General features: G+C 45.5%; 1 protein-coding gene and 1 pseudogene across 4 annotated transcripts in view; one reads left to right on the forward strand and one right to left on the reverse strand.

Annotated features, from left to right (window-relative positions):
• The window catches only part of LOC126473263 (integrin alpha-PS1), a 595,899-nt gene that overhangs the window by 525,261 nt on the left and 48,053 nt on the right, over positions 1 to 22,585 (reverse strand). The window lies entirely within an intron of this gene.
• On the forward strand, positions 2,462 to 2,580 carry LOC126476037 (5S ribosomal RNA; annotated as a pseudogene).

The following is a 22,585-nucleotide window of genomic DNA, read 5'->3' on the forward strand; positions in this document are numbered from 1 at the left end:
ACGGAAGAAAAGACCTTGTACAAATATAAGCATCTGCTACTACATTCCTCAGATTTGTAATAGGCCGAAGCACATACATTCAGGCATCACTAAACAAGAACAGAAAAAATATAGAGCAAAATAAATGGAAAGATGAGATTCTGCGATTGCTGGAGACAACGAGTTCTAAGCAAATTCAGCACTGCCCCCCTTCGGGGGAGTTGAGGAGATGATGTGAAGTTACAGGAGGCTGCCCGAGGCTAAATTTGCGAAGCCAGAGATACGAGACAACCGTGGCGCACGCTGGATCTCACTTTGCTGGGTTCATTAGACGGAGGCCATAAACCGCCGCGGTGACGTATGCCCTCACCCGCCCGCCGCACGTGGCACTGCCCGACATTAGTAAACAATGGGGGGAAAGAATTCGCTGCCCACGCGACCCTCGCCGAGTCGTGGACAATGCCGCGACGTCACCAGCAGACAGCACCCGCCGCTGTTGCTCTTGTCGTCCGCATCACCTTTTTATAAAATTAACCGTGTTCGAACGAACCGTCAACATCGGTGATCTGGAATCTGCGCCCACTGAAATCTGTAAAAAAATTTTAATTTGTGGTAAGATCTTACGGGACCAAACTGCTTAGGTCATCGGCCCCTAAGCTTACACGTTACTTAATCTTACTTGAATTAACTTACGCTATGGAAACACACACACCCAAGCCCGAAGGAGGACTCGAAGCTCCGACGGTGGGAACCGCGCGGACCGTGACAAGACACCTGAGACCGCGCGGCCTGAAATTTGTGCCCAGTGAAACTGGCGCCCGGAAAAGGTGGACGAAACGTTCACTAATCCCCGCCGTCCAAACTACGCACCGAGTGAGGTGGCGCAGTGGTTAGAACACTGGACTCGCATTTGGGAGGATGACGGTTCAAATCTGCGTCCGGCCATCCTGATTTAGGTTTTCCAAGATTGCCCTAAATCGTTTCAGGTAAATACCGCGATGGTTCCTGTGAATGGGCACGGCCGACTTCCTTCCTCGTCCTTCCCTAATCCGATGAACCAACAAACCAAACTACGCAACTTGCCGGAAACGCAGATGACGTGAGGTGTACCGGTGAATAGCGCTGAATATGTTCCACCAAGAACTGTACTGCCGAAATTTTTACAGTCGGAAGTGATGATAGTTGTTTTCTTTTGGACACAGTCACAATATTTTTACTTGTAGCCAGATCTACAGAAACAACAACATAAAAACAAAAAACTAAATTACAAAGACTGAATTTAAAAATAATTTCTTTTCTACATACCAAACATACTTTAAAACTAACAGAAAAATGATGCGACAAATTTCTATGCGAGGTGGGGCACATCACAAGGATTGAAATCTCAGAGTCGTGTAGTAGTTGTGACTCATCAGCTTCTCCTGACGTAATTCATGACGAAACAGTTCACGGGTAATCGACCAGATGTCGGTGTCAAATGAGGACAATATTTCGACTAGAGACCACTTTACCATCATCAGGTGAGCTGAGGGATTGACTGCTTTATATCTGGAACGGCACTGCTATCTCTTTGTAATAGCTGCCATTCTATTACTCAAGAAACATCCTACAACATGAAAGTAATACTTGTTAGAGGCAGAGTTTCTGTAGCTCGCTGTTGAAAAACCTTTTATTTAAACACACCACCTGACAAAAGAGTGTGATATAGAGAAGAGGCGGAAACCAAAAGAAAGTTCACGGTTTGAGAGGGTGTGTGATGTTATTCCGGTGGTACCAAAATCGATGATGCTGGTGATGATTTGGGTTGACGGGCCGCTCGACATCATGGTCATCAGCGCCCTGACGAAAAGTCAACAGGAAATCTCAAGGGTGGGGACGGAGGCTGTGTCCCCACATGCGGAGCAGTTTATAACGTAATAAAGTCTGCCGCCCTTCCCTACTAGTTTGGGGATGAGGCCTGACAGTTCACAAATTTAACACTGGTATTGGTATCTGCGACGATGGTGGGCAGATCTCCAGCGAGACCGAGGTCTGCCCTAATATCAGTATAGAGGACACACGTAGCCACAATATGCTGAACTGAAAGCGGCACTCCACAAACTTCACTGAATGGTGGATCCTCCCGCCGGAGGAGGAATTCATTTGTGAAAAAGCTATGCCCGATGCGCAGTCTGGTAAGCAAAACCTCCTTCCAGCGGCGAGGCTGACACGAATTCTGGAATTGCGCGACCGCTACAGTCGCAGCTTCGAATCCTGACTTGGGCATGGATGTGTGTGCTGTCCTTAGGTTAGTTAGGTTTAAGTAGTTCTAAGTTCTAGGGTGCTCAGAGCCATTTGAACCAATTTTTACACGAAGTCCGCCAAGTCTTTGTGGTCGATTTTAGCGACCGCTGTTTGTCGTCTGACACCTGCAGCCTTTCAGTCTCCCACCAAATTCGATTGAGATTTACAAATAACTTGTCAGTATCTGTATGACGTTGCGGCCAACGGCCTTGGCGCAGTGGTAACACCGGTTCCCGTTAGGTCACCGAAGTTAAGTGCTGTCGGGCTAGGCTAGCACTTGGATGGGTCACCGTCCGGGTCTGCCGGGTGCTGTTGGCTAGCGGGGTGCACTCAGCCCTTGTGAGGCCAATTGAGGAGCTACTTGAGTGAGAAGTAGCGACACCAGTCACGAAAACTGACCACATGCCCCTTTGTATCCGTATCCTGTGACGCCTAAAGGTTGAGGATGATACGGCGGCCGGTCGGTATCGTTGGGGCTTCAAGGCCTCTTCGAAAGGTGCTCTCTCTCTCTTTTGGTAAAACGTTGCATCCCCTCTGGCCTGGATGCATGCTCTAATTCGGAAAGGGTCTCATAAAGCTGTTGTGTCTCCTCCCGAGGCAAGCTGGCCCACAGCTAGTGTAAAGTGGTTCGTCAAATTCTTGTTACTGGCACAGGACTGGAGTTGACATCCGAACTTTTCCCAGACGTGTCCAGTTTGGGGGCAGATCTGAGGATCTCCCGGCCACGAGAGCACGTCAACAATCAGTTGCTAGAAACACGGGCCATACGCGGAAGAGCATTGCACTGTTGGAAATGGCACTCCAATATCTCGGATGTGAGAGGTTAACATGAGGAAATAGGTTCTCCGTGATTTATCGTTGTGCTGTTAGATTTCCCTCAATGACTGCCAGCCATGACCTCAACTCATGCCGCATACCATGACACCAGGAGTGAAACCACTGTGCCTCTTGAGAACATTGGAAGAATGGGACCTCTACCCATGTCACCACCATACTCGCTGATGATGGTCATTTTATCTAGTGCAGAAACGCGATTCGTCGCTGAACACAATGCCAGGCCATTCATCGGCAGTCTATGCTACCTGGTCACGCCGTGGCTTCAAAGCAGCCGTTTGTGTTGTGTTAACGGTAGCCTACAAGAGGATCGGCAATTTCCTAGTCCAGCTGCTGCAAATATCTGGCCAATGTTACAGGATGACACAGAATGCTGCTTTTTCTCAGATGCCATAAGCAGATGTGAAGGGGTTACCATGTGCTTCGTGCATAATGCGACGTTCCTCTCTTGTAGTGGTCGAACGTGGTCAACCGTAACCTTGACGAAACATGCGGCTGCCCTCACGTGCCCATGCAATCCAAAATCGGGTAACTGTCACATTCGAATGTCTCACAAATTGGGATTCGGACGACTCTACCAACTGACCAAATAGACGCCCACAATGAGGCCCTTTTTGAAGTGCTGATAACGCTGTCTCACATCAGTACGCGGCACTTTCATGTCTATAGAGATCACTCAACTGTTTCTGAACGTCAGTATTGGTAGGTCTATCTTCTGTCTGAAGCCATCAACGCTTGTGACGTTTTGTCTATCACCTCCTAAGTATTTTGGGTACTTCCACAACAACATAGTTTTGGATTTTTTTGTTCCATGGAGAAATTTATTCAGATCTGGGAATACACGTCGTTCTGCTGGTCTGAAGCTGCCGGTAGTCATTCCACAACAGGAGTAAGCATCAAAGCGAAATGAAGCTTAGGTTAGTATGCTGCTGTCACTTACTTACGATGTACTGCAGTTCGTTACATGGCGGTAGGGCACTCACCTGAAACAAGGAGAAGTAATTTATGAGACTCATGAGTGATTTGTCATTTGTGCACATTACTATTACAGGCAACAAACAATGAATCCTGATATAGTCACCAAAAACAGATTTACACGTAAAGTAACATTTTTCGTCAATACTCAGTGATCTGTTCAGGTTGAAAATATTGTGGTTGCCGGCCGCGGTGGTCTCGCGGTTCTAGGCGCGCAGTCCGGAACCGTGCGACTGCTACGGTCGCAGGTTCGAATCCTGCCTCGGGCATGGATGTGTGTGCTGTCCTTAGGTTAGTTAGGTTTAAGTAGTTCTAAGTTCTAGGGGACTGATGACCACAGCTGTTAAGTCCCATAGTGCTCAGAGCCATTTTGAATATTGTGGTTACACAGGGAGTGCCAAATTAAAGTGGTCCGGAAAATATTTCGTGCACCTTGAGACACGCAACCAAATTTACACCTGAAACTTCCTGGCAGATTAAAACTGTGTGCTGGAGCGAGACTCGAACTTGGGACCTTTGCCTTTCGCGGGCAAGTGCTCTATCATTTGAGTTAATCAAGCACGATTCACGACCCGTCCTCACAGCTTCAGTTCTGCCAGTACCTCGTCTTCTACATTCCGATCTTCACAGAGTTCGAGTCTCGGTCCGGCACACAGTTTTAATCTGCCACGAAGTTTCATATCGCCGGCCAGAGTGGCCGAGCGCTTCTAGGCGCTTCAGTCCGGAAGCGCGCGACCGCTACGGTCGCAGGTTCGAATCCTGGCTCGGACATGAATGTGTGTGATGTCCTTAGGTTAGTTAGGTTTAAGTAGTTCTAAGTTCTAGGGGACTGATGACCTCAGAAGTTAAGTCCTATAGTGCTCAAAGCAATTTTTTAAGTTTCATATCAGCGCACACTCCGCTGCAGAGGGAAAATCTCATGCTGTAAATTTACACCTTCTGCACCTAATACAGACGATGTAAGTTGCGTTGCCTACCTTATGAAGCATGAACCTTTTTTTCCAGGTCACTTTCATTTTGCACACCGAGTATATTGCTGACCTATTCGTACAGCACAACATGACGCATGCTAGCTTACGAGACGGTAGATGGGTTACATCTGGATCGCTTTCGCGTGGTGTTTTAACGACAGTTGGTATGGTGCACCGGCTACCCTGAGTGTTGTTTTTAGCCAGTTTTCCACGTTCGATTACGTAAGTCTCAAGTTTATACCCAATTCGTACCTAGGAAAATACAATAAAATTTGAATGGGTCGTGGCGACGTTTTTGGATGGCGGTTGACAAGCAGGAGTTCTGGGTTCGAGTTTAGATCTGAGATTTTTTTAAATTCCTGACATGTTTATTAAAATATGGTTTCAGTATTTCCCAACAGACTTGAGGTATCATTTCAGTTATCAAATCCTGATTGATCCCATTCGAATAATTCCAGTTAAATTAATTCAACTGGTATCACCCTATACGATACAGGGCCTATCGACTGGTTCATGTTTGATCTATTGCGTCATCGGATGGCAGTGAAAGAGAAATGTATGATTAGCAAGTCAGTCTTCTGGGAATGATGACTGAATAGCTGGTTTTCCTTCAAATAGTTCCTCATCATGTGACGTGTGCCCCAAGAATAGGTGCGTATTTGTGTTGATCCACTGTGCCTCCCAGAATGACGAGATCTTCCAGGAAATAATACTACAATAGTCCCCAAATCATAATACTCCGACGACTGTTGCAGGGTGTTTGCTTACAGACGTTTCACGCCGTACAGGCCAACAGCCATGGAGCATAAAACGTACTACTTCTGAAAGGCCACCTATCTCCACTCAGTGGACGTCCAGTTGAGGAACTGGCGTGGAAATTCCAGCCTTCGTCGCCGACGAACAGCAGTCAGCACGGGTGCACGAACCAGGCACCTGAAGCGGAGGTCTATACGCAGAAACGTTCGCTGAACAATCGTTGAGGAGACATTGTTGGTTCACCTGGGCGGACAGTTGCTCAACACTTGCCCATAGGCGTCTCTAAAACTGGCCTTTACCCCTATCATCTGTGACCCGCGATGCACCACGGTTGCCTTCACGCCCGTTTTGGATAGTGCAATTTTGCCACGCACGGTGTACTTTAACCATGGTAGCACACGAACAGCTTAGCCGTTTCGGAAATGCTTCCTACCTTGGCCTGAACGCCAATGATCACGCCGTTTTGGACGTCAGATAAATCGCTCCGTTGCTGCATTGCAACTAAACCGTTTTTTGCGTCCCTCCTCCCCCCTTAACATGCATTATATACCGAAACGTATGCGGTAAAACCTGCCGTCTGTGAGTGGTTACTGCACGTTGACGTCGAACATAGCCAGTGGTCACATTAATGTGATTGGACTATGTGCAACGCTCTAGCAAATTCCAATATTACATAAATATATACATCCCACAGCTTTAAAGTACTCCCGAACATTAAATCATAAATGATTACAGGAGACTGGAATCGAACCAGTGACCTGCCCATCGTTAGCCAGCGACCACAACCGCTACACCGCGGCGGAAGTCGCACAGCACGCACCATACCAAGCATGAGGCAACTCACGCAATGCGACACGTAAAAGCAGAAGTAATACATTGCTATGTTCACTAACTTGCACTTTGTTATATGCATGTGTTACGTCTACAACTTTGCTTCCGCCGTTTTGCAACAGACGGCAGCAGCGGCAAGTGGGGTACAGGTAGTTGGTCATAGATGTAATACAATAAGCTTAGGCATCAATAACATAATGCCATGAAACTATTAGGCGATTTGTGACTGCATCATAATGTTATTCTCGATTAAGTACGTCAACCTACGTACCCATTTCTCGCCATTTGCGAGAATTTTTATTTTTCTGCTTTAACATGAAGAAATCTGCGGCTGTGGCTCTTAAAATGCTGGGTAAGACCAATGGTGAGGGAACTATTAGTGAAAGAACGAGCAGAGAATGTTTTCAGCGCCTTAATAACGATGATTTTCATATCGAAGACCGGCATGGCGGGGGGATGACAGAACGTTTTCGTAGCTACTGAAACAGACCAAGACAGTCACAGGACACCATTATCGAAAGCAACTGATGCGTTCGAGCCCAACACTGAAACACAAACGGCCACAATACAGCGATAGACACGTCAAGGTAATTTGGCAGAAGGTCAATGCTCGACTCCATGTCGCAAAACCCGTCAAAATATACATGGAAACGTTGGAATGAGAAGTCCTATCCCTCCCTCCGTATTCTCCATACGTTGCTCTCTCTGACTGCCATCTTTTGCGATCAGTGGCATACATTCTGGCTGACCTGAACTTCCGATCATATGAGCAAGTGCAAAATTGAATCGATTCATGGATCCCCACAAAAGACGCCCACTTCTTCCGCCACGGAATTCGTTGTTGTTGTTGTGGTCTTCAGTCCTGAGACTGGTTTGATGCAGCTCTCCATGCTACTCTATCTTGTGCAAGCTTTTTCATCTCCCAGTACCTACTGCAACCTACATCCTTCTGAATCTGCTTAGTGTATTCATCTCTTGGTCTCCCTCTACGATTTTTACCCTCCACGCTGCCCTCCAATACTAAATTGGTGATCCCTTGATGCCTCACAACATGTCCTACCAACCGATCCCTTCTTCTGGTCAAGTTGTGCCACAAACTTCTCTTCTCCCCAATCCTATTCAATACTTCCTCATTAGTTACGTGATCTACCCATCTAATCTTCAGCATTCTTCTGTAGCACCACATTTCGAAAGCTTCTATTCTCTTCTTGTCTAAACTATTTATCGTCCATGTTTCACTTCCATACACTACACTACACTACACTCCATACAAATACTTTCAGAAATGACTTCCTGACACTTAAATCAATACTGGATGTTAACAAATTTCTCTTCTTCAGAAACGCTTTCCTTGCCATTGCCAGCCTACATTTTATATCCTCTCTACTTCGACCATCATCAGTTATTTTGCTCCCCAAATAGCAAAATTCCTTTACTACTTTAAGTGCCTCATTTCCTAATCTAATTCCCTCAGCATCACCCGACTTAATTAGACTACATTCCATTACCCTTGTTTTGCTTTTGTTGATGTTCATCTTATATCCTCCTTTCAAGACACTGTCCATTCCATTCAACTGCTCTTCCAAGTCCTTTGCTGTCTCTGACAGAATTACAATGTCATCGGCGAACCTCAAAGTTTTTATTTCTTCTCCATGAATTTTAATACCTACTCCGAATTTTTCTTTTGTTTCCTTTACTGCTTGCTCAATATACACATTGAACAACATCGGGGAGAGGCTACAACCCTGTCTTACTCCCTTCCCAACCACTGCTTCCCTTTCATGTCCCTCGACCCTTATAACTGCCATCTGGTTTCTGTACAAATTGTAAATAGCCTTTCGCTCCCTGTATTTTACCCCTGCCACCTTTAGAATTTGAAAGAGAGTATTCCAGTCAACATTGTCAAAAGCTTTCTCTAAGTCTACAAATGCTAGAAACGTAGGTTTGCCTTTCCTTAATCTTTCTTCTAAGATAAGTCGTAAGGTCAGTATTGCTTCACGTGTTCCAGTGTTTCTACGGAATCCAAACTGATCTTCCCCGAGGTTGGCTTCTACTAGTTTTTCCATTCGTCTGTAAAGAATTCGTGTTAGTATTTTGCAGCTGTGACTTATTAAGCTGATAGTTCGGTAATTTTCATATCTGTCAACACCTGCTTTCTTTGGGATTGGAATTATTATATTCTTCTTGAAGTCTGAGGGTATTTCGCCTGTTTCATACATCTTGCTCACCAGATGGTAGAGTTTTGTCAGGACTGGCTCTCCCACGGCCGTCAGTAGTTCCAATGGAATATTGTCTACTCCGGGCCGGAATTCGTATGTTATCCGAAATGAGAATGTTGTGGCCAGCGATGGGCAATACTACGAATCATAATTTTTTTGTAAGGTTTTCACAATAAAGCCCCAAACTTCGAGGAAAAACGGAGGAAGCAAAGTTGTAGACTTAGTAAATGTTTTGCTACATAAGCCGTTGTAACAAGAAAACAGTGGTGCTGGAATTACACACGCTAACAAATGTAAGCTGGAAGAAAAGTTCGTTACGATTAGCTCCCGGGTTGCAATCTCGATAATGTCAGCCAGCTAATTACAGTTACGCGAGAAACGTTAAATCTGGTACTCCGGGAGAGCCTGGACAGCCAGCAACAGCAAAAAGAAGGAACTCCCGAGTCTCATTATCACGTTAAATTCCCTCCGCGGCGCTTAACCGGAAGCGGCTAGCCACACATACGTCATGACACGACAGAGACGTATGTGCAACGAGATGGAGGAGAGTAGCTCCTTCCTCTGGCTACGTTATTTTTGCTGAAAGCCTACTACTCTTCCCGGAACGAACACACATAAAGTTCCGGGGACAGCTCATCATGTTCTGAAGAACGCGCCTGTCATCAAGTAGCGGTTGTGTAAGCATGGCGTCTGTTACAAAACTATATTACTGTGTGGGATCTAGAAAAAGTATAGGGATCCATTACATGTTTCATTTCTTCTGAAAATCAGTAAAAAATTCCTGGCAGAGGATAGATGTCACTGCGTAATAATTTAGGGACCATACCACTCAATTCACTGACAACGGCCGGCGGGTGTGGCCGAGCGGTTCTAGGCGCTTCAGTCCGGAACCGCGCGACCGCTACGGTCGTAGGTTCGAATCCTGCCTCGGGCATGAGTGTGTGTGATGTCCTTAGGTTAGTTAGGTTTAAGTAGTTCTAAGTTCTAGGGGACTGATGACCTCAGATGTTAAGTCCCAGAGTGCTCAGAGCCATTTGAACCATTTTCACTGAGAACAAACAAAACAAACACACACTGTCCGAACAGGCCTTGGTCCCAACGGTACCGACCGGCCACCGTCTTATCCTCACCCTTAAGCGTCACCGGTTGCGGACACGGTGGGGCATGTGGTCAGCATACCGCTCTCCCGGCCGTTGTCAGTTTTGAAGAAATGATAATTAAATCACGACCCTAAGCTGCCGACAGGCGTTGATATACATCAACGGGGACAATTGAAAATGTGTGGCCCGACCGAGACTCGAACCCGGGATCTCTTGCTTACATGGCAGACACACTATCCAACTGAGCCACCGAAGGCACAGAGGATAATGCGACTGCAGGGGTTTATCCCTTGCACGCTCCCGGTGAGACAAACATTCCCAACTTAATGTCCACACACTACATTCGTAGTGGCTCATTACTCGCGGCAGACAATCTTACCGAATCCCGTAAGCGTTCGGGCAATGCGTGTGCATCCGCACAGAAGAATGTCAATGGCCGGTTAGCCTTAACTATATGTCCGAAAAAACAGACACCATCTTCATATAGGCCCTATTCATATGTGTTGTCAGTTTTCGTGACCGGTCCCGCTACTTCTCAATCAAGTACCCCCTCAGATGGCTAAATATGGCAGATAATTATGCGATTGGTTGAAAACCAAGGCTCTGTTGCCTCTGGATGCACTTAGATTGGCAACCTGCAACTGATAATGGATAGTCTCTTCGTAACAAAATGGTACAAATGGTTCTGAGCACTATGGGACTCAACATCTGAGGTTATCAGTCCCCTAGAACTTAGAACAACTTAAACCGAACTAACCTAAGGACATCATACACATCCATGCCCGAGGCACGATTCGAAACTGCGACCGTAGCGGTCGCGCAGTTCCAGACTGAAGCGCCTAAAACCGCTCGGCCACACCGGTCGGCTCTTCGTAACACAAATACGAGGCGACTATATCCTGATATTGTCTATCCTGATACTGACGTTGTTCCCAGTTTGAAAGGTTCGTGAATTTTAAACTCCGGTTTTAGCTGTTGACAGTTCTGGACTACGTTTTCTAAGAGACAGTTGAAAATTCACGTAGAAAGTCCATCATATTGCCGCCATCCTGTTTTAATTTCAAAATGTTCCGAAAGTTCTCCTCTGTATTTTATCTTAGATTTTGTGCCACTTAGCGTTTCACTAATAATTACTTTGTCTTGGTGGCCCAGACCTTGTTCTTTGAGAATACTTAAGATCCACTAAGTCATAAGCTTTTTAAAAATTTACAAAGGTACAAACCAATTCCCCACTTTATATTTTTTGATGTTTCAGAATTAGTTTCAGAACTAAAAATTGTCCTTGGTAAAATATATTTGGTCTGAAACATGCTTAACGTTAGCCAGTTTTACGAACATGATGTTGTTGGGTCCAGGAGATATTGAGAGAGAATTTTTTTACGGGAAAGGAAGCAGGGAAATGCCTCTATAATTGTTAACAGTTGTCTCCTTTTACATGTAGTGGCTGTATCGGTGCAATTTGTCCGTCATTCGTGATTTTCTCAGACATTACAATACAGTAATTAAAGCAGAATAACTCTATTGATCAGAAACACCAATTTTAAACAGAAAAATAGACATTAAAAACAATGATATCAAGAAATGCAAAGTCATAAGAAAAATCATAGGTCCAAATTTTTAAGACGGAGAATACTGACAGGGGAAAACAGAAAATCAAATTATGCGGAAACATCCATAGTGACATTACAAACCGCAGGTTCAGATTCCACGCACACAGTAAAAGAATTAACCAAGATATACATTCAAAACAAGCAGTCGACTTCTTTGATACCAGGCATAAAGCCGAAACGGACACGATGAAATGGATTGCCGAGATCAACATTGATGTGAACCTGGCAGGAGTTACACCAGAAAATGTCCAAAATCGCGAAATCTTCAGGTCTAAAATTCACGAACGGAAAATTGACTAACAGGAAAAACGAAAGAAGAAGAAGAAGAAGAAGAAGAAGAATGGAACAACATGGTCAGAAGAGAGAAAGGAAGCCCACAAGAAGAGGAGAAAAAAATTGGGCAGAAAACAAGGCAAATGCCCACCTTTAAGTACTGTGCATAGTTCCAATGGGCTTATTCGGAAATAATAATAATATAATAATAATAAATAATGCACCACACTGATGAAGGACAACACGATCAGTAATGATACTCTTGAAATACTTCGAAAAAGTTGTAAAAGTGTGCTTTACCATAGTTGCTTTACTAGTGAGAGCTGTTAATCCAGACACTACCAAAGAACGCCACCTTACAAATCTACGACGTAAATGAGAGCATGTCATGTGAGTGAGCAGCTACAAAAACAAAAAACACAACACATTATGGTTTACGCCGTCAGTCATAATAATGAAGTTTTCTGGGTTATCACCCGAGTCAAGTCGTCGTGCTGCAGCAACGTTTCGACAAGTTTCCTGCTTGTCATCTTCGGGCGAAGTCTTCGTCTGAAGATGATGAGCAGGGAACTGGTCGAAACGTTGTCGCAGGACGACGCCTGGAGTCTGCTGATAACCCGAGAAATCATCATCGAGATTCGTCGAGCAAACTTGCATTCCCAAATGATGATAATTTAACCATACTGTACTTTTTATAGAAATCAAGTCACACCAGTAGAGGATGGGTACATTGGCGGCGAAACTTGTCCGAATAACTAAAGGAAAGAAAACAATTTTGTTGTTTTGTGGAAGGTGGATACGTCAAGAAATCGTACTTCGAAAACACGAATAAAAATTGAAAGTAACTTGGACGACAAATCCTAATAACAGTTCATTTCATTCGCTTAAAAAAGTGAAGGTCAAAGATGGTGCCAAGCAGTAGACTTATCTTTCATGCAGACCAATACGAAACCGAGTAAGGTGCAGTAAAGCATGAAAATCGCACTCGCAAGGAGCAAGCTACGGTTGGTGCCCCAGTCGTACCAATTCAGATTCTCTACAGTCTCTGACAGTAGCTTCACACTATTGCTGGTGTAGTTATTTTAACAAGGCCACAGACGAATCCCCCTCTGCAGGGCCGGCCGCGGTGGTCTCGCGGTTCTAGGCGCGCAGTCAGGAACCGTGCGACTGCTACGGTCGCAGGTTCGAATCCTGCCTCGGGCATGGATGTGTGTGTTGTCCTTAGGTTAGTTAGGTTTAAGTAGTTCTAAGTTCTAGGGGACTGATGACCACAGCAGTTGAGTCCCATAGTGCTCAGAGCCATTTGAACCATTTGAACCCCTCTGCAGGCCTTAATCCTTGCCCACCCTGATCAGAATTACAGAGTGAAAGATCCTCAACAATTCCTTTACAAAAAGCTAGGACCACGCCGTAACTTATATAAAAAAACGTATCTCAAAAGTACTCCAGTACACTGTCAAACAGGTTATAAAACGTGTTTTACAATAATCTTCGATAAAGTTATTTTGCAGCGTAATAGTGGCCCTACTACGTCTTCGTAGACCTTCGTGCGAAACTTGTTCCTCAGCGGACTAGAAAGCAGGCAGCCGATTCGCAAGCGGTGCCTTCCTAGTGACCTCGCCACAGCATTGGAAATTTACAAAAGGTTCCCAATGGCACGAGTAAAACTTGTATTCATAACTGTTCAGGTACGGAAGGTTGGTGATTTTATTAAACAATTATCACCTGCAGACGGTGTAGTATGCAATGCAGGCCGCAACCGGAAATAAGAGTTTCCGCATGAGAAAGCAACAGTTACAGCGTGAGTCAGGCGTCCTGCAGCCTCTCACAGCAGAGTCATATTTATTCTCGAAGCTTACGGAGAGGATGATCAGTCACGGCTGTGTAACCGCAGGCTACACAATTCTGCAAACCGTTTGAGCTGTACGGGCACGCGCTACTTTGTCTGGGTATACGAGGTGTGGCTAGAAAAAAACCGGACTAGTACTGGTGAAACAATAAAACGAATGCAATAAGGCTGAAAGGCGAGAGTCACGTGACAGGCCACGCGACTCTCGCTCCGCCTACTGCTCGAGTTTCATCTGCCTCCTGCACTCAGTCTGCCCGTGGCGTCTGTTTTAAGTAGTTGACGTTTTGTCTGTGCGTCGGAAAATGTTGAGTGTACAGAAAGAACAGCGTGTTAACATCAAATTTTGTTTCAAACTAGGAAAATCTGCAAGTGAAACGTTTGTAATGTTACAACAAGTGTACGGCGATGATTGTTTATCGCGAACACGAGTGTTTGAGTGGTTTAAACGATTTAAAGATGGCCGCGAAGACACCAGTGATGACACTCGCACTGGCAGACCATTGTCAGCAAAAACTGATGCAAACATTGAAAAAATCGGTAAACTTGTTCGACAAGATCGCCGTTTAACAATCAGAGCAGTGTCTGAGTTAACAGGAGTTGACAAGGAAAGTGTTAGGCAGATTCTTCATGAAAGTTTCAACATGAACAAAGTGTGTTCAAAAATGGTTCCAAAGTGTCTCACAATTGAACAGAAGGAACGCCGAAGAATGATTTGTTCTGACATCCTGGAAAACATTGAAAGTGATCCCACCTTCTTACAAAATGTTATTACTTGCGATGAATCGTGGATTTTTACTTACGATCCCGAAACTAAACGCCAATCGATGCATTGGAAAACTCCTGGTTCTCCACGACAAAAAAAAGCACGAATGTCAAAATCGAAATTCAAGGCAATGATGATTGTTTTTTTTGACATCAAAGGGATTGTGCATATTGATTGGGTACCAGAGGGACAAACAGTGACTCAGCATTACTACATTAGCGTCCTGGCTACCCTACGTGAGCGAGTAAGGAGAAAACGGAACGATTTGTGGAGAAAAAAGTCATGGATCCTTCACCAAGACTATGCCCCAGCTCACAGTGCGTTGTCAGTGAAGACGTTTTTGGCAAAACACAACATTCCCATCTTAGATCATCCACCCTACTCACCTGATTTGGCCCCCTGTGACTTTTTTCTTTTCCCTAAAGTCAAGTCAGCTTTGAAAGGAACTAGATTTGAGACTGTTGAAGCAGTAAAAGAAAAAGCGACGGAAGTAATGTATGGCCTTACCGAAAGATCTGCAGCATTGCTATGAACAGTGGAAAATTCGTATGGAGCGGTGTAGAGACCGAGGAGGAGAGTACATTGAAGGAGATAACATGAAATTGTAAATAATTGTAAATAAATATTTTTTCCAGCATCAGTCCGGTTTTTTTCTCGCCGCACCTCGTACAGTGATGTACGACGCAACGACGCATTAATTCAACGGGTAACCTCTGCCGTGCCACAGGGGAGTGTTATGGGACCATAGCTTTTCACAATATATATAAATGACCTAGTCGATAGTGTCGGAAGTTCCATGCGGCTTTTTGCAGATGATGCTGTAGTATACAGAGAAGTTGTAGCATCAGAAAATTGCAGCGAAATGCAGGAAGATCTGCAACGGATAGGCATTTGGTGCAGGGAGTGGCAACTGACCCTTAACATAGACAAATGTAATGTATTGCGCATACGTAGAAAGAAGGATCCTTTATTGCATGATTATATGATAGCAGAAAAAAAGGCGCTGAGCACTATGGGACTTAACTTCTGAGGTCATCAGTCCCCTAGAACTTAGAACTACTTCAACCAAACTAACCTAAGGACATCACACACACGCATGCCCGAGGCAGGATTCGAACCTGCGACCGTAGCGGTCGCGCGGTTCCAGACTGTAGCGCCTAGAACCGCTAGGCCACCCCGGTCGGCGATAGCAGAACAAACACTGGTAGCAGTTACTTCTGTAAAATATCTGGGAGTATGCGTACGGAACGATTTGAAATGGAGTGATCACATAAAATTAATTGTTCGTAAGGCGGGTGCCAGGTTGAGATTCATTGGGAGGGCCCTTAGAAAATGTAGTCCATCAACAAAGGAAGTGGCTTACAAAACACCCGTTCGACCTATACTTGAGTATTGCTCATCAATGTGGGATCCGTACCAGGTCGGGTTGACAGAGGAGATAGAGAAGATCCAAAGAAGAGCGGCGCGTTTCGTCACAGGGTTATTTAGTAAGCGTGATAGCGTTACGGAGATGTTTAGCAAACTCAAGTGGCAGACTCCGCAAGACAGGCGCTCTGCATCGCGGTGTACCTTGCTGTCCAGGTTTCGAGAAGGTGCGTTTCTGGATGAGGTATCGAATATATTGCTTCCCCCTACTTATACCTCCCGAGAAGATCACGAATGTAAAATTAGAGAGATTCCAGCGCGCACGGAGGCTTTCCGGCAGTCGTTCTTCCCGCGAACCATACCCGACTGGAACAGGAAAAGGAGTTAATGACAGTGGCACGTAAAGTGCCCTCCACCACACACCGTTGGGTGGCTTGCGGAGTGTAGATATAGATGTAGATACTTCACCTTGTTCTACTTTTATATGTCACGTGCATCGGTGGCCACATTCCACCAGATCGTCGTCTACATCTACTGTTCGAGACACTTGGCGCGGTGGCTGAAAGAAGCTACCGTAAAGGCATTTCCCATTTACAGTCGCTCCCATCAACCACCGCGCCGAATGTCAACTCTGTTTTCGCGATTAATACATGCACGGGGTGGACGAAAATATCGAAACACCACAAAGACAGGAAAGACGTTGGCATTCAGAACAGTTTCCATTCGTCTCGAAATGGATAAATACACGTTCTGGATGGTTTTTAAGGGTATTTTATACGGTTTTTCCTGCAAAACAATGACAAGTTCAGGTAAGGCTGATGGAGGTGGATAGTGATCGCATCACATCCACTCCAAAGTAGGCCAAAAAGGCTCAATAATATTGCGATCTGGTGACTGTAGTGCTCACAGAACCAGTTGTGGACGATGCGAGCTGTTTGAACAGATGTCCTGTCGTCCTGGAACACGGATCACCTTTGGGGAACAAACACTGTTCCATGGGATGGACATGATCAGCCAAAGTGCTCACATACAACTCGGCAGTAACGCAGCCTTGCAGGGTTGCCACGGGGCTCGTGGACTGCTACGATATGGCTGCCCAGACAATCACTGAATCCCCGCCATGTTTGACTCTTCGGAAGTAGCTTCGAGCAGAAGTTGGAAGCACCGCGAAACAGGCCATTCTTCCTTTGCTTCATAGCCCAGGTTTTATGGCTTCGGCTGAAAGGGTTCGCGATTGCAACACTGAGTTCTGCAGGACTTCTGCAGTTGTCGTTTTCTAATTTTTCGTCAGAATCCTCTTCAATGACCGTCTGTCACGACCACTGAAAAAACACTTTCGTCCGCGTAGTTGCTTAGCAGATGAAGCTTTTTCGCGTTCCCTTCATGCGGTATAATACTTACCTGGATTACCGAAGCATCTATCAAACGAGCACCAACAACATGCCCTCGTTATAATTCACATAGCTCTGAGATAATGCACTCACAACTACAGAGAATACTGTTCCGACCATGACAAACATTTGCAATGTATTGACGGCATTGCATAGGTAGCGTTCGTGTTCAAATACGAGGGGCGTTTGAAAACTCCGTGCAAAGTCCGAGAGATGGCAACACCGGCATGTATCGAGGTCATGTTCAGTTCGTAGCATCTTTGTAAAGAACGCACACCAAGTTTCAGCCTTATTGGTCTTTTTCTTTGTGTTTGGCATTCGTCTGAATCAAGAGAGTCGAGTGATTGTAAAAAAATGGACGAAAAAGGATTTCGTGTGGTTATTAAACATTAATTTATGAAAGGCAAAACGCCTCAGGAGACTAAAGAGAAGCTTGATAAACATTACGGTGACTGTACCTTCGATGAGAACAGTTTATAAGTGATTTAAAAATTTTCGGAGTGGCCATATGGGCACAAGTGATGCTGAATGTTATGGATGCCCTGTGGAGGTTACGACTCCAGAAATCATTGATAAAATTCATGATATGGTGATGGATGACAGAAGAGTTAGGGTGCGGGAGATTGCTAGTGCTGTGGGCATCTCGAATCAACGGGTACATAATATTTTGCATAAACATTTGAACATGAGAAAGCTATCCGCGAGATGGGTTCCGCGATTGCTCACGCTTGACCAAAAACGGAATAGTGTGAAGTGTTGCAAGGATTGTTTGCAGCTCTTCAGGAAGAATCCGCAGGACTTTAAGCGTCGTTTCGTCACTGTGGATGAAACATGGATACATTACTATACTCATGAGGCCAAACAACAATCTAAACAATGGTTTACCACGGGAGAATCTGCACCAAAAAAGGCGAAGACCATTCCTTCGGCCGGAAAGGTTATGGTGACTGTCTTTTGGAATTCGCAAGGGATAATCCTCATCGACTACCTAGAAAAGGGTTAATCTAATACAGATGCATGTTATTCATCGTTATTGGACCGTTTGAGGGCAAGAAAAATGCCGTCGATTGGGCGGCAAAAAAAGTCCTTTTCCATTACGACAATGCACCAGAACACACCTCAGCTAATGGAAATAGGATTCCAACTCTTTTCACATCCCCCCTATTCTCCAGACTTGGCTCCCTCGGACTACTATTTGTTCCCCAATTTGAAGAAATGGTTGGCAGGACAAAGATTTTATTCAAACGAGGAGGTGATTGCCGCAACTAATAGCTATTTCGCAGACTTGGACAATTCCTATTATTCGGAAGGGATCAGCAAATTAGAACAGCGCTGGACGAAGTGTATAAGTCTAAAAGGATACTATGTCGTAAAATAAAGTAGTTTTTATTTTTGCACGGACTTTTCAAACGCCCCTCGTAAAACAACGCAAGCTGCAGGCTTGGCTAGCATCTGCAATTATGTTCAAGCTTGCATTTCTCGTGGTGTTTCAGTATTTTTGCCCAAAGCCTGCACATACTCCGCAAATGTGAATGTTGGGAGGGTACCCTGTAACTACTAGTCATTTGCTTTCCTATCCCGCTGGGAAATCGAGCGAGAGATAAACAACTTCCTATACACTTTAATACGAGTCCTAAATTCCTTTATCTTGTAAGCAACATCCTTACGTGAAATGTATATCGGCGGCAACAGATTCCTTCTGCAGTAAGCCGCAAATGCCGTTTCTCTAAATTTTCTCAATAGTGTTTCGTGAAGAGACGTACGCCCTCCAGGGGTTCCATTTTAATGTCTTGAAGCATCTCCATAATACTGGCGTTCTGATCGAACCCAGCGCTAACAAATCGAACACCATGCTTCTGATTGGTTACGATGTCTTCCTTTAATGTGACCTGATGGGGATACCAAACGCGAACACCAAGAATGGTCGCACTAGTGTTCTAAACGCTTTCTCTTTTAACAGATGACCCACACTTTCCGAACTCTCGCAGTTGACTTAAGTCGACCATTCACATTCCCAACTGCTACCGACATAAGAGTAAGTACACGTCGCATATCATATCGTCTCGCGCGCAACTTCACGCCTAGACATTTAATCGACGCGTGTCAACCAGCACACAACTCACTACTCCGAATTTTACCGATTTTTTTTTTTTTTTTTTTTTTTTTTTTGCCATCTACCTTAACTTACATTTTACAGTAAACTGCCGTTTATCATAGCAAACACAGATTCTTGGTCATCCTGTATCATCCTACAAACACTCAACAGCACTTTCTCGTGTTCTATAAGGTCCCAGCAAACAGTCGTAGTAAACATAAACATGCTCCTTAGTAGGCTGTAATACGATGTTTATTTAATCGTGCGATTAGCTCATTTCGACTAAGCGTCATTGTCAAGCACATTTGTAACATCTGTATTTCATGTCATTTTCAGATCATACTTAATTACTCGTAGATTGCTGGTCCCCCTATAACACAGAGTGTTAAAAAAAATGTAAATGTCGTGTGACTAGGGCCTCCCGTCGGGTAGACAGTCCGCCGGGTGCAAGTCTTTCAATTTGTCGCCGCTTCGGCGACTTGCGCGTCGATGGGGATGAAATGATGATAATTAGGACAACACAACACCCAGTCCCTGAGCGGAGAAAATCTCCGACCCAGCAGGGAATCGAACCCAGGCCCTTAGGATCGACATTCTGTCGCATTGACCACTTTTTTTTTTATCGTTGTGTTTGTTCGTTGCGGATGTCACATGATATCCGTTAAAGTTCGTTGTTGATCCTTTCACTCAGTCACTCAGTTTTTTTATTACAGAGGCCAACCAGCTCTCTGACCAAAAACGCTGAGCTACCGTGCCGGCCCCACTCAGCTACCGGGGGCGGACAGAGTGTTAATGTACATATATAACAAGAACGGTCCTATCACACTTCCCTACGGCACTCTCAACAGTAGCACAAATAGTAATGTGTTCTCTAGCATCCAGGCTATGCGACCAACTCAATAAACTCTTCTCTTCTCCATTACCTCCACCATATTGCCGTACTCGTACAGCATACGTAGCTCTTGATTTCCGCCAAACCTCCATTCGCGGCAGCAGTTACACACGAAGATTCTAAAAAACATTTCTTTGTAATTTTCTTCTTTCTGAAATTTCGGGTCTCACCTTCCTATGGCAATACCGACGCAATTACCAGATAGCAGAGGCAAATTTTAAAATCTGATGAAAGAGATGTCTCTGTCAGGGCGTTCGCAAAGGTGTAGACTGGAATGAATATTCAAATGGCTCTAAGCACTATGGGGGACAACATCTAATGCCCCCTAGACTTAGAACGACTTAAAACTAACCTAAGGACATCACACACATCCGTGCCCGAGGCAGGATTCGAACCTGCGACCGTAGCAGCAGGACTGAAGCGCCTAGAACGAATATTCAATCTGGAGCGTAGTGTGCGCCGATCTGATACTTCCTGGCCTGTTAAAACTGTAGGCTGGACCAGATCTCTGACCTGAGACCTTTGCCTTTCGCAGACAACTTTCCAAATATAGAGCACCCCAAGCAGCACTCACGACTCGCACCCACAGCCTTACATCTGCCGGCACTTCTCTCCCACCTCCCAGACTTCAGAGCAGTTGTCCTGAATAACTTGCGGGACTGGAAGAAAGGATATCGAGAAGACAGTGAGAGCAAGAGGAGTGTTGCCAGAATGAATGTTCACTCAGGAGCGCAGAGTGCGCTGATCCTCGTGGTGACGAGCTAGCGATCGTACGAGCCTCAAGGAACCGGTGGGCAGGAAAGCCCGGGACGTGGAGCCGCTGCCAAGCCCCGGTCGGGCAGTTTTTTCGGCGGACGCCAGGTCACCGAAGATGTTGACTGGTGGGGAACGAGACGGGGAGAGGGGGGGGGGGGGGGAGATGTGACGCTGTGAGGCGGCGATATTTTTAGGAAGCTGATGTCAGCTTTTTTGTGTTTCGCTTAACTTTCACGTGCTGGCAGTGCTGGGCGGCACCGCACGACAGCGGGGGACGCCGTTGAAGGCCGGTAGTTCGCACCAGCGCGGCGGCGGCGTCCTTTGATGTAGCTCACTCCTGCTGCAGCTAAGGCTGGGCGTCCGCTGGTACCGTATTTGCCCGCCCAATTGGTCAGCCACAAGCTGTCCTCACACGGGACGTGTTTCCAGACTTGGTGTCCGTCGTGGTTGCTGCACGCTCCGACCTGCTACATCTCATCTCACGAAACGTGCTTCCCATCGCGATTTGCGACATCGGCGCTCTCCAGAGGCAGTTCCTGGCATCTGACGCGCGTAAATCTCTTACCGAACAAGACTTACTTGACTTATTTCCTTTGACCCCTATGGGGGCATAGGACATCCAGGAGAACTCGCCATCCGTCTTTGTCTCTTCCGAGCGCTCGTGACAGCCGACACATGTGAAAGCTGCATTGTTCTTCTCATGTATACCGCCGGCGTATCAGGTCTGGACCTGCCTTCACGTCTATTCTCAGAATAGCTCATAGCTCGTTGACACACTCGATTAACGCGGCCGGGAAAACATTTACTACTCGCATGCAACCGAGATGGTGACGGAAAAACCAAATCACTCTGATCTGCGCTGCAGGCGCGTGTAATCATTGAGAACACTATTTTTTTCGAACAACTTATTTAACTATAAAGTGTATCTATCACGCTATCACAAAACACCAATCCCAGATGTGCCCTGGACCATGTTGCACAGCCCACAGACACGCACCCAATCATAATTTCAGTACACACTATAGCAAACTGCTACTAAATAAAACATCACACAGATGTGTAGATACGCTCAGTACTCGTAAACTATCCTAATAACGCATAGCAGAGCCTGCAGATCCGCTCGCAAAATAACTCAGCAGATGTGCGCAGGTACCCCCACTCTGCACCCTGCCCACTGGATCGTGAAGTCACCCATCCGTCTGATTTCAGACCTGAGGCCATTTGCCTCAATTCTGCCCAGGTCTTGCCAACTCTTTTTGCTTCCGCTTCCACTGCCCTCTTCCATGTGCCCCTTGGTCTTCCTCTCTTCCTTGTTCCGTCGGGATTTCATTCCAATGCTTTTTTCTCGATGGCTCCATCTGGTTTCCTCAAGGTGTGCCCCAATCAACCCCACTTTCTCTCTCGTATCTGGCATTCCATAGGTATCTGGTTTATTATTCGCCAGGGTTTATCATTACATATTTTTTCTGGCCACCGGATACTCATGATGCGTGGAAGACATCTATTTATGAATCTTTGTAACTGGGATGTTATCTTTTTATCCATTTTCCAGCTTTCACTGGCGCACAGAAGGACAGCCTTCACATTTGTATTAAAAATACGGATTTTTGTTCTGCACGTGATATTTCTATGTTTCCTTATCG

Source organism: Schistocerca serialis, chromosome 4, assembly GCF_023864345.2.
Source record: "Schistocerca serialis cubense isolate TAMUIC-IGC-003099 chromosome 4, iqSchSeri2.2, whole genome shotgun sequence".
NCBI classification, from domain to species: domain Eukaryota; kingdom Metazoa; phylum Arthropoda; class Insecta; order Orthoptera; family Acrididae; genus Schistocerca; species Schistocerca serialis.